Below are 26,881 nucleotides of genomic sequence, written 5' to 3'. Positions count from 1 at the left end.
GTGACATATCATTGTAGATATGTGGCATTCCTGTGCTCTGAAAGTGCAGCAGTGTGGTGCAGCCAAAGGGCTTGCGGTGCCACGCTGTGGCATCTTCTTGTAAATCTGCCCAGTGTATTTAAAACATATATGGCTGTTGTATGAGTTATGGGTTTGTGAAGCTAAACAGAGCTTTTAATGTGTAACACTAGCTACACTTTAGCTTGGCATTTGAACTGAATTTGAGAGGTTTTTCTAAACATACATTCAAGTCTTATAACCAATCCTAACCATAACATCACTTTTATTGTGTACTGTTTCAGTGAATTTCTGTTTCTCTTTATGATATACCTAGCCAATTATCATTCCTTCAGTAGTGTGCCCGGTGGGCTGACTGCAAGTCTGCAGCCAACATACCCCTGGGTTCCATCTGAGCATTAAAAACAAATTATAGTAAAATAAGACTATGGTTAGAATTCAAAACCTAATAGTCGGTGACATTTTCCAGTTATATCTCTTCACAAGTGCTGCTCATGACTTCACAGATGACACCAATGATAACATATCAAATAGCATAATTGATAACATTACAGAATTGAAGCTGTGGCTCTAGTCGTCAAGTTTGAGTGCAGTGCCTAGCCTTTTGACATCATAATGAGTTCTGTCTTCATTTTGCATTACTAAATGCCTCCATGGGTTGGTGGGCAAGGGGGGTCTCTACTGGCAGAGAAGACCAAGAGGGAGGGAAGGGTGGGGCAGCAGCAGGCTGGGTGGCTGTCAGGGGGGGCACGAGGGGTTAAAAATAGGGGGGAAAAACAATAAATGAAGATATGCAAATGAGAAGAAATTATTTGGTACATTGGGAGAGAGGATATTACTTTTTTAATACTGGGAAAAAAAGCTAATGATGAGTTTGCTTTCAATATGTTCTTTTAATGTTCTGGGTCTCAATGGGAGGTCTAAACGACAAAGGGTAGCGCAGGAAATTAAAAATATGTCCCCTGATTTGATATGTCTCCAGGAGACCCATATTCCTTGGGCCAAATATAAGGTGCTTACAGAACTTGGTTATGAAATACTGGCTTGTACATCGCAAGGGACTACCACCAGAGGGGTGGCCATTATGGCAACAAAAAAAAATTTAAAGGCTGGGAAATACTTAGTGGATAAATATGGGCGCTGGGCAATTGTGGAATGTGTTATAGCCAGTAAAAAGTTCACAGTATGCTCGGTGTATGGATCTAATCATGATGAGGCTCAAATACTGGAATATTTAAATATGGAATTAGCGTCATGGGCATCTCTGCTGATATTTTGTGGGGATCTTAATATCCAGTTGGAAGCCGTTATTAAGAGCTCTTCTGCAGACAAATATGTAGGGTGAAAGCCCAAGGTTTATAAGGCTCTACAACAAATTCTATATGAGCATGGGCTGGAGGATGCAGGGCCCAGACTGAATCAGTCAGATCCTGGTTATACTCATTTTTCCTGTCCTTATCAGAAACTAGCAAGACTTGACTATTTTTTGGTCACTAAAACGCAGCTACCTGAAGCACAGATACAGTTTTTTCCGAGAATCACCTCGGATCATAATCCACTTTTATTAACAATTGAAATGCCAGGAGTGGTCCGAACTAGGAGGAACTTCTCATTTGATCGCAAACTGTTGTTAAACAACCAGTTTGTTACCCACACAAGACAATGGCTAATAGAATCGCTTGTTATAAACCGGGATTCAACTAATAGTTGTATTATGTGGGACGCATTAAAACTGCACTTAGAGGGGAAATTATAAGCTTCGGGTTGTATGCTCAAAAACAACAGAGACAGCTTACTCAGGGATTATATAATAACCTCAGAAAATCAGAGTGTACTTTAATACGCAACCTAAGAGAGAAATCGGATAGCTCTCAAGCTCAAACTGAGATAGCAAGATGTAAGGCTAAGATAAATGAGAAATGGCCTAAAGATAACGCCGGCAAATGTCAAGCATTTAGAAAAGAGTGTTATGAGTATGGGGAGAAGACCGGCAAATGCCTGGCTAAAAGAATATGGCAGAAAGAGATGAAAGGTGCTATCACAGCAATTAAAGATGCCAATGGAAAGACGGTGGAAACACCTGCAGAAATCCTTGAAGTTTTCTGAGTTTTTTATGAGGATTTATATACAGAAGAGCACACACGTCAAGGAATAGCTACAAATTTCTTTAAGTATCCTTATAGGAAGGTACTAAGCGCAGATGATAGTGAATACTTGGAAAAGCCTATAACTCTGGAAGAACTAGAAGAGGCAGTTAGAACATTAGCAACTGAGAAAGCTGCCGGGCCTGACAAAATCCCACTCGAGTTTTACCAAAAAATCTTTTCTATATTACAAATAGATATGCTGACGGTTTTTTGCGAGGCACAGAAAGGCTATGCTCCAGCGTCATGGATAAAGCAAACATAGTTATTTAAAAGTCTTCTCTACTGCCGGGATTGTATCGACCCATCTCACTGCTAAATTGCAATGGGAAGATCTACGCAAAAATATTAGCAACCCGGCTGTCTCGTGTTATAACCCCTATAGTCTCTGTTCGACAGCATGGGTTCATACCAGGAAGAGGCACGGTCAATCATGTCAGTCGGGTAGTTACCACATTGGATATTGCTACTGTATTAAAAGCTCTGTGCGGTGTGGTTCTACTCGACGCGGAGAAAGCTTTTGACCGTGTCTCCTGGAAGTTTTTATGGGCTACGATGCAGTTGCAAGGCTTTGGACCAGGCTTCATACAAGCTCTACAAACTATGTATCATTCACCCAAGGCAAAAATAAGTGCGCTGGGACTAGAGTCTAATCCTGTAAAAATATCAAGAGGCACCCGACAAGGGTGTCCCTGCTACCCTCTATTATTTGCTATATATATTAATCCGTTTTAGGTCTCGCTGAGACAGCGAAAGCTGTCTCTTTGAGACATTTTGTAAGTGGGCTTTCAAAAGTGCTACCCACATGGTTTTGCTGGCCTAGGGCTTGAGTGCACGATGGCGTGCACGTGCACAGCTGCTCCTTGCATTCCCCCCTCCCTTCTCACCCAGCCCTTTGATGCTCTGCTCGATTACTTTCACTTTCGCCGCTTTGACCCTTGCATTCCCCCCTCCATTCTCACCCAGCCCTTTGATGCTCTGCTCGATTACTTTCACTTTCGCCGCTTTGACCCTTGCATTCCCCCCTCCCTTCTCACCCAGCCCTTTGATGCTCTGCTCGATTCCTTTTCACTGTCCTTAAATCCCTTTGTAAGTCCATCTTGTTTGGGTCACCTTTGCTTCATTAGACCCATCTTTCCCGACTAGGAACCGGTTATTTTTGTCCACTCCCTTTAATTTACTTTAATAATAAACTCTCGCCTTAAGTGAAGCAATTGACTTTTAAATGTCGTCGTAATCTTACAGCCTTGTTCTAAAACAAGAAAACTCCTCTCCTTCCACACGTTTCCCATTCGGCCATCTTTTCTTCTGCAGTAGTTGATAACATTGTGGCCATGTTTTAACCAAAGCATCAGGTTTCTGCAATTTTGTAACGACGTGGTGATGCACATACTTTCTGTATGTTGTACATTCCGCTGCCCCTAATGTGTCCGAGGTTTGTGAGCTGTGATGCATGCTAGCGCGATCCCACGCCATTCGCCTCTTCAGCCCTCCTAAAATATACCATCCTCACTCTCCAGGTTAGAATTCGACACTTCAAAAACAAACGTGTAGCAACGATCTTCTATTAATAATGCTATAATGGCAGCGCTTCAATGCATTCCATCGTAAATGTTCTGTGGAAAGTATGTTTATTTTATCATTTTGCAGTGGTTCCGGTAGGTCGGCAGTCATTGATTCCTTGTTTGTGTACCTTTGCCCAAGGGCGTTTCTTCAATTGGTGCAGCAGGTGCAGTGGCACCAGGGCCCACGAACGCTGATAATTCATGTATTTAATATAACTGTAGCATATTGAGGAGGTTGGGGGGTCATTTACTTACTTGCCCTGGAGTCCATGACACTGAATAGGCTGGTGTTTCGCCACGTAATTTCATTGGTCAGTGTTTAGCATTCGAGGTTGTACTCCTGAGTGACGTGACATAGAATGTAAGATTGATTGTGCCAGGGAATGAAAAGGAAATGCTGCTCAGGGCGCCAATTGTGTAAGGCGTCTAGACCTCACATATGCTCTTCCCTCTATGTTTTTCTCTCTGGTCTCACATGTGCTATTCCCTCTGTATTTTCACTCTGCCCTCACATGTGCTTTTCCCTCTCTATTTTTCTCTCTTTCCTCACACATGCTATTCCCTCTGTATTTGTCTCTCTTCCCTCACATGTACTCTTCCCTCTGCATTTTTTCTCTATGCTCTCACATGTGCTCTTCGCTCTGAATTTTTTTCTCTGCCCTCGCATGTGTTCTTCTCTCTATATTTTTCTCTCTGCTCTCACATGCTCTCTTCCCTCTATGTTTTTATCTCCGGTCTAACATGCGCCCTACCCTCTGTATTTTTTTCACTTTGCTCTCACATGAGCACTTCCCTCTCTATTTTTCTCTCCTCCCTCACATGGACTCTTCCCTCTGTATTTTTCTCTCTGCCCTCACGTGCTTTTCCCTCTGTATTTTTCTCTCTGCCCTCACATACTCTTCCCTGTATGTTTTCCTCTTTGCCCTCAAGTGCACTCTTCCCTCTGATCACATGCATACACAACTATGCACACATACAAACACACACATGCATTTACACACACATATGAACATATACAAACACACACAGACATGCATAAACATATGCATATACATGCACACCAACCCCACATACACATATAAACAAGCACGCACACCAACATACTCAAACACATATACATACACACAAACAGGCATACACAGACATAAGTATACACACAAACATATGGTACACATCCATGAAGACAAATGAACACAATGACACACCCATACTTGCACACCAACACACACATGCATACACAAACATATACACATACAAACACACACACATGCATACACACACAGATATATACATATAGACACACACACTATGCACACACATGCATCTCCTGTACTGTCTCAGGGGAAGAGTCGGTGTCAGCTGTCTCCTAGAGGGAGATCTCGCATGAGACAGTAAGACTCAGAGACATGTGGCGGTGGGGAGAGACAGACATGCCTCCCTTTAATTGTGTTGTTGCAAGATGGGGACTATCTTCTGCCACTGGTGCATTCAGATAAGCGGCAGGAAGTTCGTCGGACACATGCACTGGTTTCAATTTCGAGAAAGTGGGGTGAACGTTTCACAGATCGGGAGTGTGTGTCAACATGTGTTTCTCCTTCACGGCAAGGCCAATCAGTACGTTTTGTTTAACCGTGTGGTCATGAATCCTTTAATTGCATAAGTGAGCGGGTATGGATGTAAACAAAAATTTAACACTAATACCACATTTTCTGTCACTCTTGTGAACAGGTTTGCTGTGAATGTATGAATGAGAATGGCGTTTTAGAATACGTTGCATGGAAAAGGGTCAACATGGTGTATACGTGTTTTTGGGTGTTTTTTTTTTATTTTTTATTTATTTTTTATTGCATGGCTAACGTCATGATATACCGGATTTGGATCCTTCATTGCAGATCAGTTGTTTGGCCCGTGGTTATTTACGAGTTTGGAAAATTCTTTTGTATTGTTTCAATTCTTTTTGTCTCTGCCCTATCTATTGGCTGCGTCCTTACTCTCTCCCATCTTCTCTCTCCACCTCTTTGCTACATGTTCTCTCGTAATGTTTTCATTTTCCCCAACTCTCCTCTTTACTCACTCTAATACTTTTTTTGCTCCTTTTCTGTCTCTGTCCCTTCTCTCCTCTTTCTCTCCCCACCTGTCCCTTCTCTAACCCCACTCCTCTTCCTCTGCCCGCCCCCCCATCCCTCTCTCTCGCAGTACTGCAGCATAGGCAGCACCAGGTCTCTGATGCCTTCTCAGTGTTGGCCCTGGGGGTGGAGGAGGTAAGCCAGCCCCCCAAGTGAATCCCATTATCAACAGATAGTGAACCTCTATTTACCAACAAGTACGGAGCGGTCTCGGGTGATGGCTGATGCGAACAGTGATCTGCTCTCGGCCCCGGCAGGGCCTGTGGGGTGGGGGCGGTGCCTTACACTAGGAGAGGAAGTAAAAGTGATGTCCTCCCCTCCCCCCCACTCCATCACTGTCTCTCCTCACCCTCCACCTCTCTCTCTCCTCCACTTCTGATTCCCTTCCAACTCGGTCTCTCCTTACCCTCCACCTCAGTCTCTCCTTACCCTCCACCTCGGTCTCTCCTTACCTTCCACCTCGGTCTCTCCTCACCCTCCACCTCGGTCTCTCCTCACTCTCCACCTTGGTCTCTCCTCACCCTCCACCTCGGTCTCTCCTCACCCTCCATCTCCGTCTCTCCTCACCCACCACCTCGGTCTCTCCTCACCCTCCACCTCGGTCTCTCCTCACCCTTCACCTCCGTCTCTCCTCACCCTCCAACTCTGTTTCTCCTCACCCTCCACCTCACCCTCCATGTGTCTCTCCTCACCCTCCACCTCACCCTCCTCACCCTCCACGTGTCTCTCCTCACCCTCCACATCTCTCCTCACCCTCCACGTGTCTCTCCTCACCCTCCACACGTGTCTCTCCTCACACTCCACGTGTCGCTCCTCACCCTCCACACGTCTCTCCTCACCCTCCACACGTGTCTCTCCTCACCCTCCACACGTGTCTCTCCTCACCCTCCACACGTGTCTCTGCTCACCCTCCACACGTGTCTCTGCTCACCCTCCACACGTGTCTCTGCTCACCCTCCACATGTGTCTCTGCTCACCCTCCACACGTGTCTCTGCTCACCCTCCACGTGTCTCTCCTCACCCTCCACACGTCTCTCCTCACCCTCCACACGTCTCTCCTCACCCTCCACACGTCTCTCTCCTCACCCTCCACCTCACCCTCCACACGTGTCTCTCCTCACCCTCCGGGTCTCTCCTCACCCTCCACATCTCTCCTCACCCTTCACGTCTCTCCTCACCCTCCACGTGTCTCTCCTCACACTCCACGTGTCTCTCCTCACCCTCCATGTCTCTCCTCACCCTCCATGTCTCTCCTCACCCTCCACGTGTCTCTCCTCACCCTCCACGTGTCTCTCCTCACCCTCCACACGTGTCTCTCCTCACCCTCCACACGTGTCTCTCCTCACCCTCCACACGTGTCTCTCCTCACCCTCCACACGTGTCTCTCCTCACCCTCGACGTCTCTCCTCACCCTCCACACGTGTCTCTCCTCTCCTTCACACATGTCTCTCCTCACCCTCCACACGTGTCTCCTCACCCTCCGCCTCACCCTCCACCTGTGTCTCCTCCTCACCCTCCACATGTGTCTCCTCCTCACCCTCCACAGGTGTCTCCTCCTCATGCTCCACATGTGTCTCTCCTCACCCTTCACACGTGTCTCTCCTCACCCTCCACACGTGTCTCTCGTCACCCTCCACATGTCTCTCCTCACCCTCCACGTGTCTCTCCCCACCCTCCACGTGTCTGTCCTCACCCTCCACGTGTCTCTGCTGCATGCCTCACTCTGCTGCACGCCTCACTCTGCTGCACGCCTCACACTGCTGCACGCTTCACACTGCTGCACGCCTCACACTGCTGCACGCCTCACACTGCTGCACGCCTCACACTGCTGCACGCCACACACTGCTGCATGCCGCTGCACGCCACACACTGCTGCACACCTCACACTGCTGCACGCCACACACTGCCACACACTGCTGCATGCCGCACACTGCTGCACGCCGCACACTGCTGCACGCCACACACTGCTGCATGCCACACACTGCTGCACGCCACACACTGCTACACAAAACATTGCTGCACGCCACACACTGCTGCATGGCACACACTGATGCAACCGGCACACTGCTGCACGCCACACACTGCTGCACACTGCTGCATTACTCACTGCTGCATGCTGCATGACAGTGCTGCACGCAGCACACTGCTGCACGCCGCACACTGCTGCACGCCGCTACACGCCACAGTGCTGCATGCCTCACACTGCTACACAAAACACTGCTGCATGCCGCACACTGCTGCACGCAGCACACTGCTGCACGCCGCACACTGCTGCACGCCGCTACACGCCACAGTGCTGCATGCCTCACACTGCTACACGAAACACTGCTGCACGCCTCACACTGCTGCACGCCGCACACTGCTGCACGCAGCACACTGCTGCACGCCGCACACTGCTGCACTCCACACACTGCTTTTATGCGAGTTTATGCTACTGACATTGTAAATGACAATGCCTTTTATTTGTTTTAAAACCAAAACATAAATAAAAGGCATTGTAATTTTACAATGCCAATAGCTCAAACTCTTATAAATGCGAGACCTATTGCATTGCAAATGCTTGTTTAACTTACTGGGACATAGGCTGTATAAGGCAATAGCGAGACCTGGGTTGGAGGTTACTACACTCGCATATGCAGACGACATTGCGGTTATCTCGCCTGATCTAATCCAAACCGTTAAAGAGATTGAATGGTTAGCTACTCAATTTGGGGAAGGCTCAGGATTTAAATTAAATACTACAAAAACGAAATTAATCTGCACTAGGCAAGTGTGTAGTAATGATCCTAGGGTTACAGAAGAGGCTACATATTTGGGGATCCGTATCAATGCTTGCCTGGATAAAATGGTATTATCAAATTGGGAGCCGTTAATGCGGAAAATCAAGAAAGATGTAGATAGAATTGAAAACTTACATTTATCGATAGTTGGGAGATGTAATGTATTAAAAGTGGACATATTGCCTAAAGTGATGTACTATTTTAGATGTGTTCCCCTGGAACTCACGATGAAACAACTTCAAAAATTACAATCTATATGTTCTAGATTTTTGTGGGCGCAAGGTAAACCTCGGCGAGCAATGAGGTATATGACTCTGCCCAGATCTCGAGGGGGCTGGGCAGTCCCGAATTTCCAGTTTTACTATTTGGTGTGTATGCTCCAACAAATGGGCATCTTGTTGGTTGATGAAGGAGGTGGAAAAGTGGAAGCAGCTCCGAACATTTTTCAGTTATTATTGAGTCCAAAAACAGACAGGAACTTATTTTTAAACTTGGAGCCTAGCTACTATAAAAAAAAGCTTGTTTTAAGGTGCTGCAAGCCGTGTATAAAGTATGGAAACAGGTGTGGAAATCGCTGAAGCTTGATAAACTTAATTATTATACACCTACTTCATCCTTAGCACTACCCCCCCTTATTTTTTCTGATAATGTTGTGGCTAGATGGAGACGGAAAGGACTGAGGACTTTAGGAGATTTAATTGACTGTAATGGAATCAAGACTTATGCTACATTAACAACCGATTACGATCTTCCTAAAACTGATTTCTTTAAATATCTGCAAACCCGTGATTACCTACAAAAGAGAGTAGATGTACTAGAACGGTCTATAAAAAGTAAGCTGTTGGAAACAATCAGGAAACATGGCAGGATTGGAATATTATATCAGAATCTTGTAGAACTACAAGGGGATGATTTGGAAAAGCAGAACTCCAAATATTAAATTAAACCGGGCAGGGAATCACTGTCATTGGCAGAAAAGCTTCTGCTCTCTTCTAGTCTTAAGTCGCAACACTATAAAACTATATACGATCCGTACTACACGCCTGCCAAAATTGCTCGATGGAAGGGCCTAAATGAAGGTAAATGTACTTGATGTGCATAAGATCAAGCAGATAACCTCCACATGTTCTATGAATGCTCAGATTTGAGACAGCTTATAAATAAGATTGCGATTTTTTTGACAGAGGTGACTGGGGTGCGAGTATTGATTACACCAACTGTGATGATGCTTGGAGTAGTAGAGGAAGGAGTAGATTCACAGGGGATGTATAGATTTAGGTATCTCATATTTATAGCTGTGGTGATTGTAAGATTGTGTATTGCAACATTATGGAGGGAGAAAGATTCACCATCTTTTTAAATGTGGCGGGGCAAACTGTACTCTATATGTAACTTGGAATATAGTCTCTATGCTCTTAAGGGCTCGCAGAAACGCCGGCTGGGTACTAAGATCTGGGGGGTGTTAATAGAGTATCTACAGTAACCCATCTTTTCTTTCTTAATGTATTGTCGTACTTTAGAATTTGGGACCGCGTAGGAGGCAGGGCCCTACCCCTGTCTATCTCGGTAATAGTGAACCGCGAATGGTTAATGCGGTATGTACAAGTGCTTTGTGTAACGTTTTAGCTATGAATGCACTGTGTATACGCTATTATACATCACTACGTGGGTTCCATTTTAGAGCGGTGGCCATCTTATGGTTGCCCTCACATAGGCTACATATCATGAAGCAAATACGGGCCTTTTAGAGCACATGTGCCTTTCTTTGACTTTTCTGTGACCTGGGCAGCTTGGCTCCGCTGCCTCAGGTCAGTCCGGTCTCACGAGTTCCCCGTCCTCTGGCCACCTGTGATTAGCATCAGGGCTTGACACACCATAAAGTCTTTTCATCCTACACAAGCCTCCAGCTAATCTCTTTCTCACCGGACTGTTCCTGCTTTATGGCTTGTTTCCCAAAACAGGAGATGCTCATGTTTATTGGGGCCTATCGATATCTGATGTGGGATCTGAGCCTTGCTGTGTAAATAATTGCGGGCTGGCTTAACTGGAATGTGGGATGGTCATCATGACTCTGCCTTTTCGTTTGTAATGTATACTTTATATGGGCATATCGTAAACCAAGGAATGTATGCCTGAAGCAGGATATTTTGTATTTAAGGAGAAGCCCGTTTCTGTGATTTTTAGCAGTCTCCTGAGAACATACATGCTGTTGTACTTCTAGGACGCCTGTAATTGGTCTGCAGCCAATAAACTGATCTTTGACTTCACCCAGAAGACTCTGTGTTTCTGTAGGTCTGAAACAGGAAGAACCCCAAAGTCATAGGGTGTGTTCCCCTGCACCGCTGGGCTTAAAATACCCAGTACTTCAGTTGGCGCCCAGCTCGGCGCGATTTCAGCGGTACCGGTCCAAGCCAGAGGTTCGTGAGGAGCTTCGTGTGGAAATTCTGGAGGAAGGCCGCCACTTCATCGACCCCTGCATGTCGACGTGGTCCGAAAGTCTTTTCTGCGAGGTTCTCCGCGTCCCGACGGCTACGAAGGACTGCTGCCCTGATTAATCGCCCTGTTTTGGACCCTTGACGATTTTGGTAGAGCGAAACAATCGAGAGAGTCTTCTGGTGATGCCATTGATCATCGATATTCAGTTAAGTATAAGTGGAGCGTCTCCCAGTTTGAATTTGGTATCCTTCGGGATTATTTTGATTTGGAGTTTGCAAACCCCAAAGCCAGAGGACTCGTGTATTCACGAGACTATCGTAATCGATAATCCTCTGAAGTTGGGAACTAGACTAGTGAGCGAAGATGCCTGGTGCTAGTGCATTTGGAAGACTATTTTGCTTGGGTTGTGGAAGGGATTTCCAGTTAGAGGATTCATGTCCGGTTCCTCCAATTGGTACTCCAACTTATGAGCTTTATGTAAAACATGGCGTGGGCCCCATTGCATATAATGAAGTATGGATTCGATACACCAGAAAGGACGGTGTTTTAAAATGGCCCCAAAATGGTAGTTTCGATACAGATATCTTAGATAATTTGGAAGTTAAATTGTTTAAAAAGAAAGCCCGGCCGGCGATGTTTGATTCTTTCCGCCTATGGCGAAAGGAAGCCAAACAGAAGGAAATTAAGCTAGCGAAAAGGAATAAGAGAGAAAAAGGTATGTCAGTGATGCAAGCAGCTGTGCAATTTAAAGATAATGAGGAGAAACAAATGAATGAGCAATTGCACAGACAGCGCAAACTAGGGATTGATAAATGTTACCCTGTTTTGTCACCCCTTGTGCAAGATGAGACAAAAGAGAAAGAGAAAGATTCCCTAATGTCCCATTTGTTAAGTTCGCCACCCCCATATGCGCAAAATGCCACCGCACCTCCACAGCCTGTAAATGTGCAGCCTCCAGTAAATATGCCGCAAGCCTTCCCACAGCCGCCAGCTCCTCCTCAGCTGGCTCCTATCCCTGCAGTGCAGCCCTCTCAAGGGCCGCCACTTTTGCTACCTGTTGCCCCTGCGCTTCCTGCGACTTTGCCTGGCACGCCAGCGGCTTCTCCTGGCGCTCCTTCTTACACTACCCAGGTACCTGTATCTGAATCTGTTTTTCTTCCCTCTGTCTATCCCCCCGTTTTCGCCTCAACCTCTCCTTCAGCACGACAACGACTAGCTAATGTAGTTACTAGTCTAATATCGCCTCTCTTTGGGTCATCTAGTGCGACTCCTGCCTTACAGCGTAAACAATTGCGTAGTCAGCTGCCTGGTCCTGACGAGAAAAAGGTGTTAGATCATCTGGCGCATAGGTGGATTGGTTTCCCTTCACTCTATGATGTGGAATCAGTTGTTACCGTTTTTCACCAATGGGATGCCCCAACACAGAGGTATGTCTTTGACAAAATGTGTGAATTCCTCTGTGAGGAATTGGAGGATAATGGTGCAAACCCAAACCCACAGGAATTGTGTCGAGTGCGATTTGACTTTGAAAAAGGTACAATTGTGGGCCCCAATGTAGATAAAGCAGTTGCGACTTTACTGTCCTTCAGAAATGGCGATTGTCAGCAATCATTGTTCGAACAGGAACTCTCTGTGGGGAAGAAGGTAAAAGCACGCCAATATCCGATGCGTGAGGTTCCCCCAGTTTGGAGACCTGCTGATCCAAATGCTAATCCACCTGTCTTAGCACATTTTCAACGTGTTTGGGTGCATGTCCCATGGAAGCGATCTGAGGTGTTAGCGCTCAAGCAGACATTGCCTGACCCCCGTAAGAACCCTACAGGATATTATAAGTAGTTATCCCAAACTGCAGAATCGTGTGTAATGAATCTGGCTGACATAGACATGTTGTTTGGGAATGTTGTTCCACAGCCGTTATGGGGATCCATTCGTAATGTAGATCATGCTGCAGAATTGGGTAACACATGGGCTAATATCATTGCTGAAGATGCTGGACAAGTTGGTGGCGCGAAGCCTGATCCTTTGGTAGCAGAACTCCCTGGTAGAATTATCACATACATGAAGACTATAATGCCCACGATGCGCGTAAATTGGGATAAACTATCCGCATGTAAGCAGAAGAAAGATGAGACAGTGTCCGATTTCTTCACCAGGTTTGAAGAAATGTTTATCGACCACAGTGGTCAAGACATGAGCACTGAAGGTGGCCAACGGTTATTTGTTGATAAATTTGTGCAGAATCTACTTCCCGAGTTGTGTAAGAAATTAAAAGACTCCGAAAGTTCCTGGGCTGTTTCCTCTTCAGCGCAAATACTGGCTACTGCACAGTATTATGAAAATAGAGACAAAGATGAGAAGGATAGAACAGATAAGAAAACGAAAGAACTAAAAACAAAGGTCTTTTTACAGCAGGCCTATCCACCACGTGGAGGGCAGAATAATTATAGGCAAACACAAGGTATCTATCAGCAACCCCAACAGTTTCAGAATAATCAGCAAATGGGTATTATCAACCACGAATCCCTGTAGGTCCCAACCAATGTTCATATTGCAAAGAGGAAGGTCATTTTAAATAGAGTTGCCCTAAATTAATGCAGCGTAACAGTAATGCGTATGGCGCAAGAGGTAGAGGTGGTCAACAAGCTCCTAGAGGCAGAGGGCGTGGGAATGCTCCCCAGAACGCGCGTCCTCTTCCGCCTCAAAATACCATAAATAGCTTTGATCAGCAAGCCAACGCGACTGGTAATACAGCTCAGTACTACAATAATGATTATTATGCAGAAGACGACAATGTAGAAGATAATGATTACTAGGACAGCCGTAGACAGAGAGAGGGAGTTGTTTCAGTGCCAGTGGATCAGAGCGGACCTTATGTTAAAGTAATTACAGCAAATGTAACGGAGCCCTTTCTGCTGGATACTGGTGCTGCAAAGAGTTCAATTATGCATTCAAAACTCCCTGGCGCGCCTTTGTCTGGCAAAATGAATGTTTCAGTAGGTTTTTCTGGCGCCCCAGTTAGGAACCCGATTTCTAGTCCTATGTCACTTTCTGTTGGACCTTGTGAGCTAAAAGCACCCCTCATCCTAACGACAGGATGTGGTGAAAATCTGCTAGGATTAGATTTGCTAAAAAGATTGCATGCAACGCTATATTGTTCTCCCTCAGGAGTACAACTTACATTAGGCAAGAAAGTGATTTCCCCGATGTATTTGTCTAAAAATGCAATGCCACCTGAATTGTCATCCCTTCCGGATGTCCTTTGGGCTACTGGTCCCAATGATGTGGGTCTTTTGGAAATACCGCCATATGTGGTAACTTTAAAGGCCAATGTCAGATTGCCACGTATTCCCCAGTACAAGATCTCCAATGAAGGTCAGAAAGCATTGTTAGCAATTGTCAGTGATTTGATTAAAAAGGGTGTAATTGAAGAGACAAGAGGCAACGTTTGCAATAGTCCTGTTTTACCTGTCTTAAAACGAACGGACCCTTCACAGCCACCTGTTTACAGATTTGTGATTGATCTTAGAGAAGTTAATAAGATTGTTGTACCACAGTTTCCAGTTGTCCCTGATATAACCGCCTTGTTAACCATGATTCCAGCCTCCGCTGCATGGTTCTCAGTGATCGATTTAAAGAATGCCTTCTTTAGCATCCCAATTGCAGAGGAGAGCAGAGACATTTTTGGCTTTAGTTTAGGAGGTCGCAGCTTCCGCTTTAAACGCACTCCTCAGGGCTACTGTGAAAGTCCATCAATATACAGCCAAGCTTTGAAAGCGCAGCTTGATGCACTGGTTTTACCCAGTGGCGCTATCCTTATTCAGTATGTTGACGATTTACTAATCGCCGCGGATACTGAAAAGATTTGCAAAGAAGCTACCTTGTCATTGTTGCGTCATTTGTCTGCCTTCCATCACAAAGTGTCTCTCTCAAAGCTGCAATATTGTCGACAAGAAGTGACCTACTTAGGTCATCTCTTATCGAAGGAGGGAAGGAAACTGACCCCAGAAAGAATTCAAGCCATTGCACAGTTGAGTGTGCCAAGAACACAGAGAGAAGTGCGTGCTTTCTTGGGCATTACTTCATACTGTAGGCATTGGATTCCTAATTTTTCCTTGTTGGCAAACCCTTTGTTAGCATTAACATGCAAAGACACACCGAATCCTATTCCATGGTCTGAAGAGTGTCAGAAAAGTTTTGTGGAATTGCGTAATGCATTGTGTTCAGCTCCTGTATTGGGTACCCCTGACTACAGCAAGCCTTTTACATTGTATGTTCATGAGAAAGATGGTTGCGCATTATCAGTGTTTACACAACCTTTTGGCGACAGACCGCGTCCATGCGCATACTTTTCATCAACCTTGGACCCTGTAGCGAAGGCATTGTCAAGTTGTCTGAGAGCCACAGCCGCTGCAGCTGTGTCTATTCGACAGTCTGCTGGACTAGTAATGGATAACACATTGATTGTTATGGTTCCACATGCTGTGGACACATTGTTAAACAGGACAAAGACACAACACTTAACTAGTGCGCGATTATCTGGCTATGAGCTGACACTGTTAGCAAACCATATACACATAAAGAGATGCAACACGTTGAATCCAGCTACACTATTACCAATTCCAGCAGACCTGGATGAGATTGATCAACATGATTGTTTGTTCAGAACAAAAGAAGAGACGAAAGGAAGAGTAGATCTTAAAGATACTCCCCTGACTGAGTGTGATGGTACTTTATGGGTGGATGGTTCGTGTTTTAAGCTTCCAAATGGTGATACGACTGCTGCATATGCTATTACGACTTTGCACACGATTGTTGAAACTGCGCGTGTGCCACAGAATTCGGCTAAAGCAGCAGAATTGATTGCCCTTACGAGAGCATGCGTGTTGTCTGAAGGAATGAAAGTGAACATCTATACAGATAGCCAGTACGCCTTTGGCGTGGCTCATAGTTTTGGGCGATTGTGGAAGGAACGTGGGTTCCTGACTTCGCATGGAGCTAAGATTCAGAATGGCAAGTTGGTGAATGATCTCCTTGAGTCGCTGACCCTACCGTTGCAAGTTGCGATTATGAAATGCAGTGCGCACAAGAAAATCACTGATGATGTTGGCCGTGGTAATGCGTTTGCTGATGAAGTCGCGAAAGAAACAGCAAAAGATGTGAAGACTCGAATGTATGTTGCAGGCCCTGCCAGATGGGTTGGTGATGTTGGAATGTGTGAAAACACAATAGAAAGTGTAAAGTCCCTTCAAGCTGAAGCCACAGAGAAAGAATTGAGCAAGTGGAGAGAAAGTATGGGTAAGTTGGATGAGAATGGTTGTTGGATTGATTTGTCAGAACATAGGCGATGGTTGTTACCTGATGCATATGTGCTCCCAGTGGTCACTATGGCACATGGAATGGCACACATCAGTACGAAAGGAATCTGTAAGTTGTTGGCTCCAGTATGGCAGAATGCTGGAATTCCTAAGTGTGCAGAGAATGTGGTCAAGAATTGTATGGTATGTTTGAAATACAACCCTGGTAGGGGAACCCCAACTCCAGCTGGTCATTTTGCGCCTCCATCATATCCATTTGAAGTTTTGCAGCTAGATTTTATCCACATGGAAAGGAGCAACAACCTGAAATATGTATTGGTGGTTGTTTGCGCTTTCTCAAAATGGATAGAGGCCTGTCCTCTAAAAGATAACACTGCTCTATCCACAGCCAAAGCCCTTGTGAAGGAATTTTTCCCTAGGTTTGGAATGCCAAGAATGGTGTGGAGTGATAATGGGAGTGAGTTTGTTGGGCCAAGTGATGAAGAATGTGTGTGAGGGACTAGGTATAAGGCAGAAGTTTCACGCTGCAAACCACCCCCAATCAGCTGGATTAGTAGAGCGCTACAATGGCGCTCTAAAACTTAAACTGGCCAAAATCCAAGCGAGCTCAGATCTTAAATGGCCTGACGCTCTGCCTCTAGCACTCCTGTCCACTAGAATGACCGTGCACTCACGAGTGGGACTTAGTCCTTATGAGGTTGTTTTTGGCCGCCCGGCCAATGTATGGGGTGTGCCAAGACCGGCGAAATTCAGTGAAATCGAACACCCAGTACTGCTTGATTACTTGTATGATTTGACGGTTAAACTGCGTGTTTTACACCAACAGGTGCATGATACTCTCCCCCAGGCCTCTGAGGCTCCAGGACACCCTATCGACCCTGGCACGTGGGTCTTGGTGAAAATTTTTCCGCGGAAAACCAACGATGAGCCCCGCTGGATTGGCCCTCACCTCGTACTACTGTCTACAAGATCAGCTGTTCGAGTGAAGGGGAAGAAAAACTGGATCCACAGCGCCCACATCAAAAGGATCCCTTTGCCTCTGCCGTATGACCAGTGGATCCAGGAGGGTACCGCAGACTCTGAAACAGACACTGTACCTCGTTTTGTGCCGTTCAGTGATGCGCGCATAAAAGGCACAACTGCGGCGCAGGAAAGTGACGATATTTTGCAAGAAGCTGTGCCACCGTCAATTCGATTGGACACTGCAGAGCCTGAACTCTTGTTCCAAGACCAAACAGTACCTGGCCGTCTCCATTACAATCTGAGACCAAGGCCTATGGACAAATAAATATTCTTTTTCCTTACCCTTTTGTTTTTGATACCAGAGCTCTCCCATCTGAAGGACTTTCTTGATTTTTGTTTTTCGAACCACCATCCGGGTTCAGCCGCAGGGTCGCGGTGCCAAGACTTTGGGGTACAGGCCGAAGACGTTAGGTCGACGGTTCTGGTTGGTCTAGGGCGTTCCCTGGACTGACAGGCGTACTCCTTAGCAGAAGATACTCACCCGCTGCGAGCGGCACGATTAGAGGATGGAGTTTTTCAAGATGGAGAGACCCGCTGAGGAAATGAACTTTAAAGCAAGAATGTGTAAAATAATGAAGAGCAAACGTTTTGTATTTTTATGCCTGTTTGTATTATGTAGTATGATAGTGTTTATTGTAGGATTTGTATTCTTCTCCTCTCAAGAGCCCATTGCACCCACTGTACAGCCTATACCTCCTCCTACTATCTCCTCACACTCTTTTCACCCTCTGCCTGAACATGAACAAGTTAGACGATCAGAGTTTGTGAAAAACTCGTTTATTCAGCTCCTGCACCAGCACCAACTAGTCATGAATACAACAAATTGTTGGGTGTGCGGTTTAATGCCACATACCATTAATAAGGGTATTCCCTATCTGGTGCTGCCGTTTAGTTACAATGGATCGTCATGGGCATTCCAGACCATGTTTCTCTTTGCATTAGATGCCTACTCCCCGCGACAACCGCGTTCCATCAGACCTAGCACCAATAACAAAGCTTTAGTGAAAGGAGTTGCCGATATGAGTAGAGATATCGATGCATACTCATCCATTCCCAAAGAAGAATTGAGAGCTTATGTAGGGTGGAACGCGACGGGGTATAGTATTAGTCTAGGTGAAAGACAGCGAAAAATCTCATCCCCAATCTGGGTCGTACCCCACATAGGTCGGTTCTGTTTGCAAGGTAATGGTCAGAATCCTAGAGCTCAACTGGGAAGAAGTGACTGTACTGAAACGTATACTTTTCCGTCACAGTTTTCCCCTGCGTTTTTGGCTGCCAAGGGTACATATTTTATCTGCAATGACCGAGCATATACATGGTTGCCCCCTGATTTCTCGGGCACATGTTATATTGCAAATTTGCTACCGCCAACATTTACTGCCGCCTCCGACTATCACAAGACCAGAGTTGTGAGAGGCGTGATTAGTAAGGAGGATACTGCCGGTCAGGAAGCGGGAGATTTCTTTTTGGGTTTCCTGCCGTTTTGGGGACATATGGTCAATAGTAGGAACCTGAGACAACTGACTCGTGTGGTTGAATCCACTGTTAATGTTACGGCTGGTGCTCTTGGTAATTTGACAGCTGAGCTCCAAGCGGATCGCCTCATGACTTTGCAGAACCGCATGGTTCTAGACGTCATACTTGCAGACCGTGGTGGGGTATGTAAGGTTATCCAATCCAGTTGTTGCATTTTCATACCAGATAACGCTCCAACAGTTTATCAAGCCATCTCCAAACTGCATAAGATATCTGAGTCCATACACGTGGATAAAGGAGATTGGTCACTGGTGGGGTGGTTCTGGGAACTGATATCTGCCTGGGGTTGGAAAGTTCTGATGGTCATTGGAATGATCTTAGCCATCCTTTTCCTGTTCTGTCTATCCATACAGTGTGCTCCTGCGATATGTGGCCTGTGTGCTACATTATGTGTAAGGAAACCTGTATCGAGGGACGAGCTAAGTAATAGGATGATGCTACAGCAACACCTCCATGACTTCGTGAATATTGACCTAGATTCGGATTGAAATGAGTATAGTTATTGCCTATGTAAGGGCAAAAGGAGGGTCTGTCGTACTTTAGAATTTGGGACCGCGTAGGAGGCAGGGCCCTACCCCTGTCTATCTCGGTAATAGTGAACCGCGAATGGTTAATGCGGTATGTACAAGTGCTTTGTGTAACGTTTTAGCTATGAATGCACTGTGTATATGCTATTATACATCACTACGTGGGTTCCATTTTAGAGCGGTGGCCATCTTATGGTTGCCCTCACATAGGCTACATAGCATGAAGCAAATACAGGCCTTTTAGAGCACATGTGCCTTTCTTTGACTTTTCTGTGACCTGGGCAGCTTGGCTCCGCTGCCCCAGGTCAGTCCGGTCTCACGAGTTCCCCGTCCTCTGGCCACCTGTGATTAGCATCAGGGCTTGACACACCATAAAGTCTTTTCATCCTACACAAGCCTCCAGCTAATCTCTTTCTCACCTGACTGTTCCTGCTTTATGGCTTGTTTCCCAAAACAGGAGATGCTCATGTTTATTGGGGCCTATCGATATCTGATGTGGGATCTGAGCCTTGCTGTGTAAATAATTGCGGGCTGGCTTAACTGGAATGTGGGATGGTCATCATGACTCTGCCTTTTCGTTTGTAATGTATACTTTATATGGGCATATCGTAAACCAAGGAATGTATGCCTGAAGCAGGATATTTTGTATTTAAGGAGAAGCCCGTTTCTGTGATTTTTAGCAGTCTCCTGAGAACATACACGCTGTTGTACTTCTAGGACGCCTGTAATTGGTCTGCAGCCAATAAACTGATCTTTGACTTCACCCAGAAGACTCTGTGTTTCTGTAGGTCTGAAACAGGAAGAACCCCGAAGTCATAGGGTGTGTTCCCCTGCACCGCTGGGCTTAAAATACCCAGTACTTCAGTATAAGTCAACATATTTCTATCTATGCCCATCTTATTTCTTTATTTATGTATATACATATGAGCAGTTGATGTCAAAAAAAAAAAATGAACTGAATTTGAGCGGTTTTTCTAAACATACATTCAAGTCTTATAACCAATCCTAACCATAACATCACTTGTATTGTGTACTGTTTCAATGAATTTCTGTTTCTTTTTATGATATACCTATCCAATTATCATTCCTTCAGTAGTGTGCCCGGTGGGCTGACTGCAAGTCTGCAGCCAACATACCCCTGGGTTCCATCAGAGCATTAAAAACAAATTACAGTAAAATAAGACTATGGTTAGAATTCAAAACCTAATAGTCTGTGACATTTTCCAGTTATATCTCTTCACAAGTGCTGCTCATGACTTCACAGATGACACCAGTGATAATAGCATAATTGATAACATTACAGAATTGAAGCTGTGGCTCCAGTCATCAAGTTTGAGTGCAGTGCCTAGCCTTTGGACATCATAATGAGTTCGGTCTTCATCTTGCATTACTAAATGTTGAGGGAACGCTACCTAACTGGTCAAAACAAAAGTAATCATCAGATTTCAGCTAAAGTATAGCAAATGACCATACTTAGCAACTGTTGCATATTGTTAGACCTGGTACCATTGGCGTGAGTCTCCCTTCCATTTTTTACTGATTGCCTCTTCTGTTTTTGATATGTTTTGCTGGTTTAGATGCTTTGGACACTGTGCAACTGCCATTCGGTGCAAGTGCTCCCAATGTTAAGTTGATGTATTGATTAGTGACTCCATGATTGGGTTATTTGATTTACTTGTCAGACCCTAGTACAGTGCACCATGTGTGCCCAGGGCTGATAAATCAAATGCTGCTGGTGGGCTTGCAGCACTGGTTGTGCCACCCACAGAAGCAGCTTGTAAAGTGTGTTTCAAGTCTGCCATTACAGAGCCTATGTGCAGTCTGGTACTGCCATGCTGACTGACCAAGTGCACCCACTTGCCAGTCCTTAAACCTTCCCTTATCTTCATATCAGACACCCCTATGCTAGGCCCAAGGGCAGGGTGCATTGTAAATATAAGGTAGGACATGCCCTGGTGTGTGTGGCATGTCCTAATAGTGAATTACAGCCATTTTCGTGTTTCACTATTGCAAGGCTACCTGTTCTCCATAGGCTAGAATGGGCAGTTTGATTATTACATCTGATAATCCTAACTGACTCAGGGAACATGGTGGAAATTCGAATTTAGTATGCCTGAACTCAGAATGATAAAATAGATCTTTTTTAAGTGAAGTTGGTTTTAACATTCTGTGTTTGAAAATACCACTTTTAGAAAGTATGTATTTTCTTGCTTAACTGTCCAAGCCTGCCTCTGCTAGGTTGTGCATTCCTTGTCTGGAGTTTGAGTGACAGGGCTGGGGAATGCCAGGAGACAGGGTGAGGCAGCCCAGTGGTGAATAGAGAGATCTGCATCTAGATGGAAGGGAGGAGTTGCACCTGGGACCTGAATAGGGCTGTGCCTTCCCTCCACAATGCTGACTTCACCTCCTGTGGTGTGTCTGATGTCTCTGCCCTGCACTCTGAAAGGAAAGAAGGAGTCAGGTAAACAAAGTGCTCCAGCACAGATCAATGCCATTGATACTACCGGGGTGGCTGCCTTCGGTGTGAGCTTTTATTTGGCGGCGTGTAGCCACTGCCTATTTTGCACATTTAACGCGCTGTCTTTTAAATTTGTATTTTAAACTTTTTGTACTGTGTATTGTTTACTGTGTAGGGTGTACTGTTTTTTATTCTGTTACGGCTTTCCTCTCCTGAGGCGCAAAGCCGGGAGATCTTATACTGCACTCTCTCCTCCTTTGGGGCTGGGGACTCGCCTCCTACCTTGGGGCAGCGGAGTTGCCTGCTCCGGTATCGGGGGCTCGCAGCTCTCCACTTTCCTTTCCTCCGGCTGTGCTCTCCGGGCGACCTTCTCGCTGGCCAATCGCGCAGCGGGATATTTGCACTGGGACGGCGGCCATCTTGAGTGAGGCAGGCTCGCTAGTCGGCGGACTAGGCTTGCTGCCTCACGGGCGGGAAGTATAAAATTAGACGGGGATGGCTCCGCGCAGCGGACGCACATTGCGGAGGCGCCTTTCCCGCGCCAAAGGAGCGCCTAAGGAAAGCCCATCTGCGCCCGTCAGCGTCCCGGATGCGGACGTATGCGGACGGGCTGGGGTCCTTGAGAGTCCCTGTCATATGGGAATCACGGAGTACACAGCCCCTCAGCTACTAGCTTTAAGAACGCGCCGGAATAGCAGTTGTAGTGTGTGTGACCTAGCTGCCGGGGATAATTTTCTTTGCTCTGGTTGTGGGTGGTCACTGAGGGGTGACCGGACGGAGTCAATCGCTATCAAGCCTAGCCAACATACAATCACAACGACGGTGCATAGCTCGGCTGATTGCTTTTTTAGCTGTGCTCTTCTGAACACTCGTTCGGCGAGCAAACATGCTCAGGATCTGTTTAGCCTCCTTACTGACTTCAAGCCCGCCTGTCTCTTTCTTACTGAAACATGGCTTGACGAAACATCAGGCCCAGATATAGTTAACGCCCTGCCCCCCAATTATTATGTACTAAGAAAAGACCGGAATAAAAGAAAGGGTGGGGGAGTGGCACTAGTAATAGACAGACGCTATGAGTGCTCCATTATACCCACTGATGATATTCACGGGGTTGAAGCACTGGGTTTTTGTCTGTTGATTTACAGACCCCCAGGCCCTGTGGGATCTTTTAATGAGGAGCTAGACACTGTAATTTCGGCTATGAGTGTTAAATTTAAGTACTTCATTCTTCTGGGCGATTTCAACGTTCATTTTGATAACACGGATGCTGCAGACACTATTAAAATACTAGATACTACTACATCTCTGGGCCTATTACCTTACGTAATATCGCCAACTCACAATAAGGTTTAACAAAACAACAATGTCTCAACTGGAAGTCATTCAAAGGCAAATTTCAAAACAATAATGAAATCACAAGGGAAAGGACGGGAGACCACCAAGAGAGTAGAAAAAGGTTTGTATTGCAGGTAGTTATAACAGCACTACGGTACAATAAAGGTACAGATGACCAAAAACACACAAGTGAGCACTGGGCGTGACTCTCATGGATATCGAACAAAACACTGAGATGCAATCCTCAACCCATTTTTTAGATCCCCAAGCAGGCCTACCAACAGGATCTTTGAACTGTACAACTCTAATGGATTCTATCCCTACTACTGTACTTGCAGTGGAACAAACTTCCTCGCCTTCTATGGTTTCCCCTATTCCTATTTTCAATTTGTCCAAACACATTTTGTCCACCGAAGAAATTTCTATTCTCAGTAAGGGCCTCTCCTTTGTTCCAACAGATCGTAGTAATTTTTTCAAATTGCAGGAAGATCTACTACTGTTCTTTAGACGTATCCGTCTAAAGTATTTTTTACATTATCGCCCGGTCTCTGCTGGGATAACGGGTACACTCCTGTTGTTTGTTTCTTTAACTCACAATAAGGGGCATACTTTGGATCAGATTTTTTCTACCTCTTCCATCTCAGTTGCGCCCCCCCTTCCTGTGTTATGGTCTGACCACCTTCTATTGACTTTTAGGATTCAGTCTAAGATCACTGTAACTAGCAGAGATGTCGGTCGTCAGCCCCGGCTATCACGGCCTTTCCACCGAGTTACACCAGAAATGATTGAGCAATATCGGCTGTCTCACCCCTGCTCTCTTACAGGGGATTTAGAACTGGACCTTATCCGTTTTCAAACATGGCTTGCGCAGTGTCTGGAGGTCTTAGCCCCGCCTAAGTGGTCCTTTAAGAAATCCTCGCGTGCATCTGCCCCATGGTTTACGCATGCGCTTAATTCCAGCAGAAGGCTCTGCAAGAAGGCCGAGAGAGCTTGGCGTGCAAACTATCTGGATCCTTTGAAGGAGGCCTATAGGTCCTGTACCAAGGCCTATCACAAAGAAATCTATCTAGCCAAAAAAGTCTACTTCGCTCAAAGGATTGAAGAAGCCGCTAATACAAGTAAAGACATTTTTGCTATTGTGAAAGAATTCACTTCTCCTGTCGCCATTTCTCCTAAATGTTCTTTCTCGGAATCTTGGGTTTTTCAACTAGCCAGCTTCTTCTCCAATAAAATCAGGAATATTCAGGCAACTTTTCCCTCTCTTGAGCGGGGGGGACTGTCCTGTCTTAAAATCCAGTCTGATGTGCCTGACCAGGGACAACCCAGCTTGACGAGTTTTCCTCCTATTCAACCTCAAGCTTCTCTGGAAATTCTTTTAAAAATGAGATCTGGCTCTCCTCTGGACCCCTGTCCTGCAAAGTTTTTAGCCAAGGTGGCCCATGTTATTAACCCTATGGTTAACCCCATCTTAAACTGCTCCTTGGAAACTGGGATAGTACCGTCTACTTGGGAACGGGCGATGGTCATTCCGCTCCTGAAGAAGCCCTCCTTGGATCATACCATTCATGCTAATTACCGACCCATCTCTTTGCTCCCGGCCTTGGCAAAAGTGGCAGAAAAGCATGTACAGTCTGTCCTCTCGCATTTTGTTGAGTCCCATGGTGTTTTGCACCACACTCAATCCGGTTTCCGTGCTAATATGAGCACGGAGACGGCCCTGCTGGAGGTGACCGAGGCCATTAAGGAAGTCCTGGACTCTGGGGGGAAGGCAATGATGGTACTGCTTGATCTCTCGGCAGCGTCTGACACCGTTCCTCATGACCGCCTATTGGCGCGTCTCGAGGAGATTGGTATTGGAGGAACGGTGTTCAATTGGTTTACTTCCTTTCTGACCAACCGCCAACAAACAGTCTGGGCACCTCCGTACTCCGCGGCAGTGCCGCCTCTGGATGTGGGAGTCCCTCAGGGGTCTATTTTAAGCCCGACTCTTTTTAATATCTATATTTCCCCTTTGGCGGCGCTGGTTGAGTCTTTTGGTGCCCAGATTGTCTCATATGCTGATGACACCCAGCTTCTCTTCTCCTGTGAGAAATATATGGACTTTGATGGTGATCTCATTAAAGGCTGCTTGGGTGCGGTTTTTAACTGGTTCCAAGATAATCAGCTCAAATGCAACTCGGATAAATCCGAGGTTCTCTTTTTCGGCTGTCCCCCAGATACTTGTTGGAAGTCCTGGTGGCCGACGGACATGTTTCTCCCTTCTAATGCGGCACTGGTGGCAAAAAATCTCGGTGTTAAGATGGATACCCTTCTCACTTTTAAACCGCAGATTATGAGCCTGGTCGGTCAGTGTTTTGGGGTCTTGAAGATGCTTAGAAAATTTCTTCCCCTTCTTTCCATCGCCCATAGGAAAACAACTGTGCAGGCCCTGATAGGATCTAGGCTGGACTATGCCAATGTCCTGTATCTGGGTCTTCCGAAGTTTCTGTATCTGGGTCTTCCGAAGTTTCTCCTATCGCGCCTGCAGATTGTGCAGAACTCGGCCGCTCGGGCGATTTTTGGTCTTGGCCATCGCGCTCACGCTACCGGTCTGTTGCAAACTCTTCATTGGCTGCCTATTCAGAGGCGCATTGAATTTAAGACGCTCACGATGGCTTTCAAATCCCTTCATGGCACTGGCCCCCGCTATCTGAGGAAGAGGATCGGTCTTCATCTGCCAGCCAGAGCCTTGCGTTCTGCGTCTCTGTCTCTTACCACGGTCCCGGCTATTAGGCGCGCCCGGATCGGTGGACGGTCTTTTAAATATCTCGCGCCCCGGGCCTGGAATGCCCTCCCATTATCCCTAAGAAAGAGTGAGAGCCTGACGGCCTTCAGAAAAAAGCTCAAAACATGGCTGTTTGGCCAATAAGTTTCACCTTCCCCTGATGGAGTTCTTCGGTTACGGGTCTGATAGCGCCGGGACACTCTGCTTGAGTAGCTGAGCGCTCAACAAAACCCCTCATAACATAACATAACATAACAGGACTGACCAGAACTGGTTTGGACTAGGCAAAGGCCTCTCTGCCTTCAGAGAACAAAGAGAAAAGTAGTATACATATGGGGACCCAAACCCCAAGACTTTAGATCACTTCTGTAACAACAGGAAGAAACCTCTGCCAAGGAGAAGAACCAAAGGAAACTGTAGGAGTTGGACTGCCCCCCTGCCAGTGTGCTGTGTTGTTGGGTTGGCCTGCAGTGGTGTCTTCATTGCCAAGGAGAGGAGAAGAAACTTTTACAGAACTTTCATCATCTTGCAGAATATTATTCCAAGGGCTTGAACTTGTGCTTGCCTCCTGCTGAAGTCTCAGGGACAACAGACTTCACCACCAGCTCCCCTCTGAATTTCCTTGCTGGGAATTCTATCTGCAGAAGCCTGCATGTCGCTGGGAGCTGGAAGCGCGACGCAACGAGAAGAAGCGTATCGCCGCCGCAGCTGTAGTCATCGCATCGCCGGAGAAGCATGCCGCCGCTGCATCTCCCAGAAGCGTACCTTCGTTGCAGTTGTCTGCTGTCGCATCACCGGAGAAGCGTGTCACAACCGTGAGGGTCACCGTTGCATCATCAGAGAAGCGTGTCGCA

This window comes from Triturus cristatus, chromosome 8, assembly GCF_964204655.1.
Source record: "Triturus cristatus chromosome 8, aTriCri1.1, whole genome shotgun sequence".
Classification (NCBI taxonomy): domain Eukaryota; kingdom Metazoa; phylum Chordata; class Amphibia; order Caudata; family Salamandridae; genus Triturus; species Triturus cristatus.
This window is presented reverse-complemented; position numbering follows the sequence as displayed.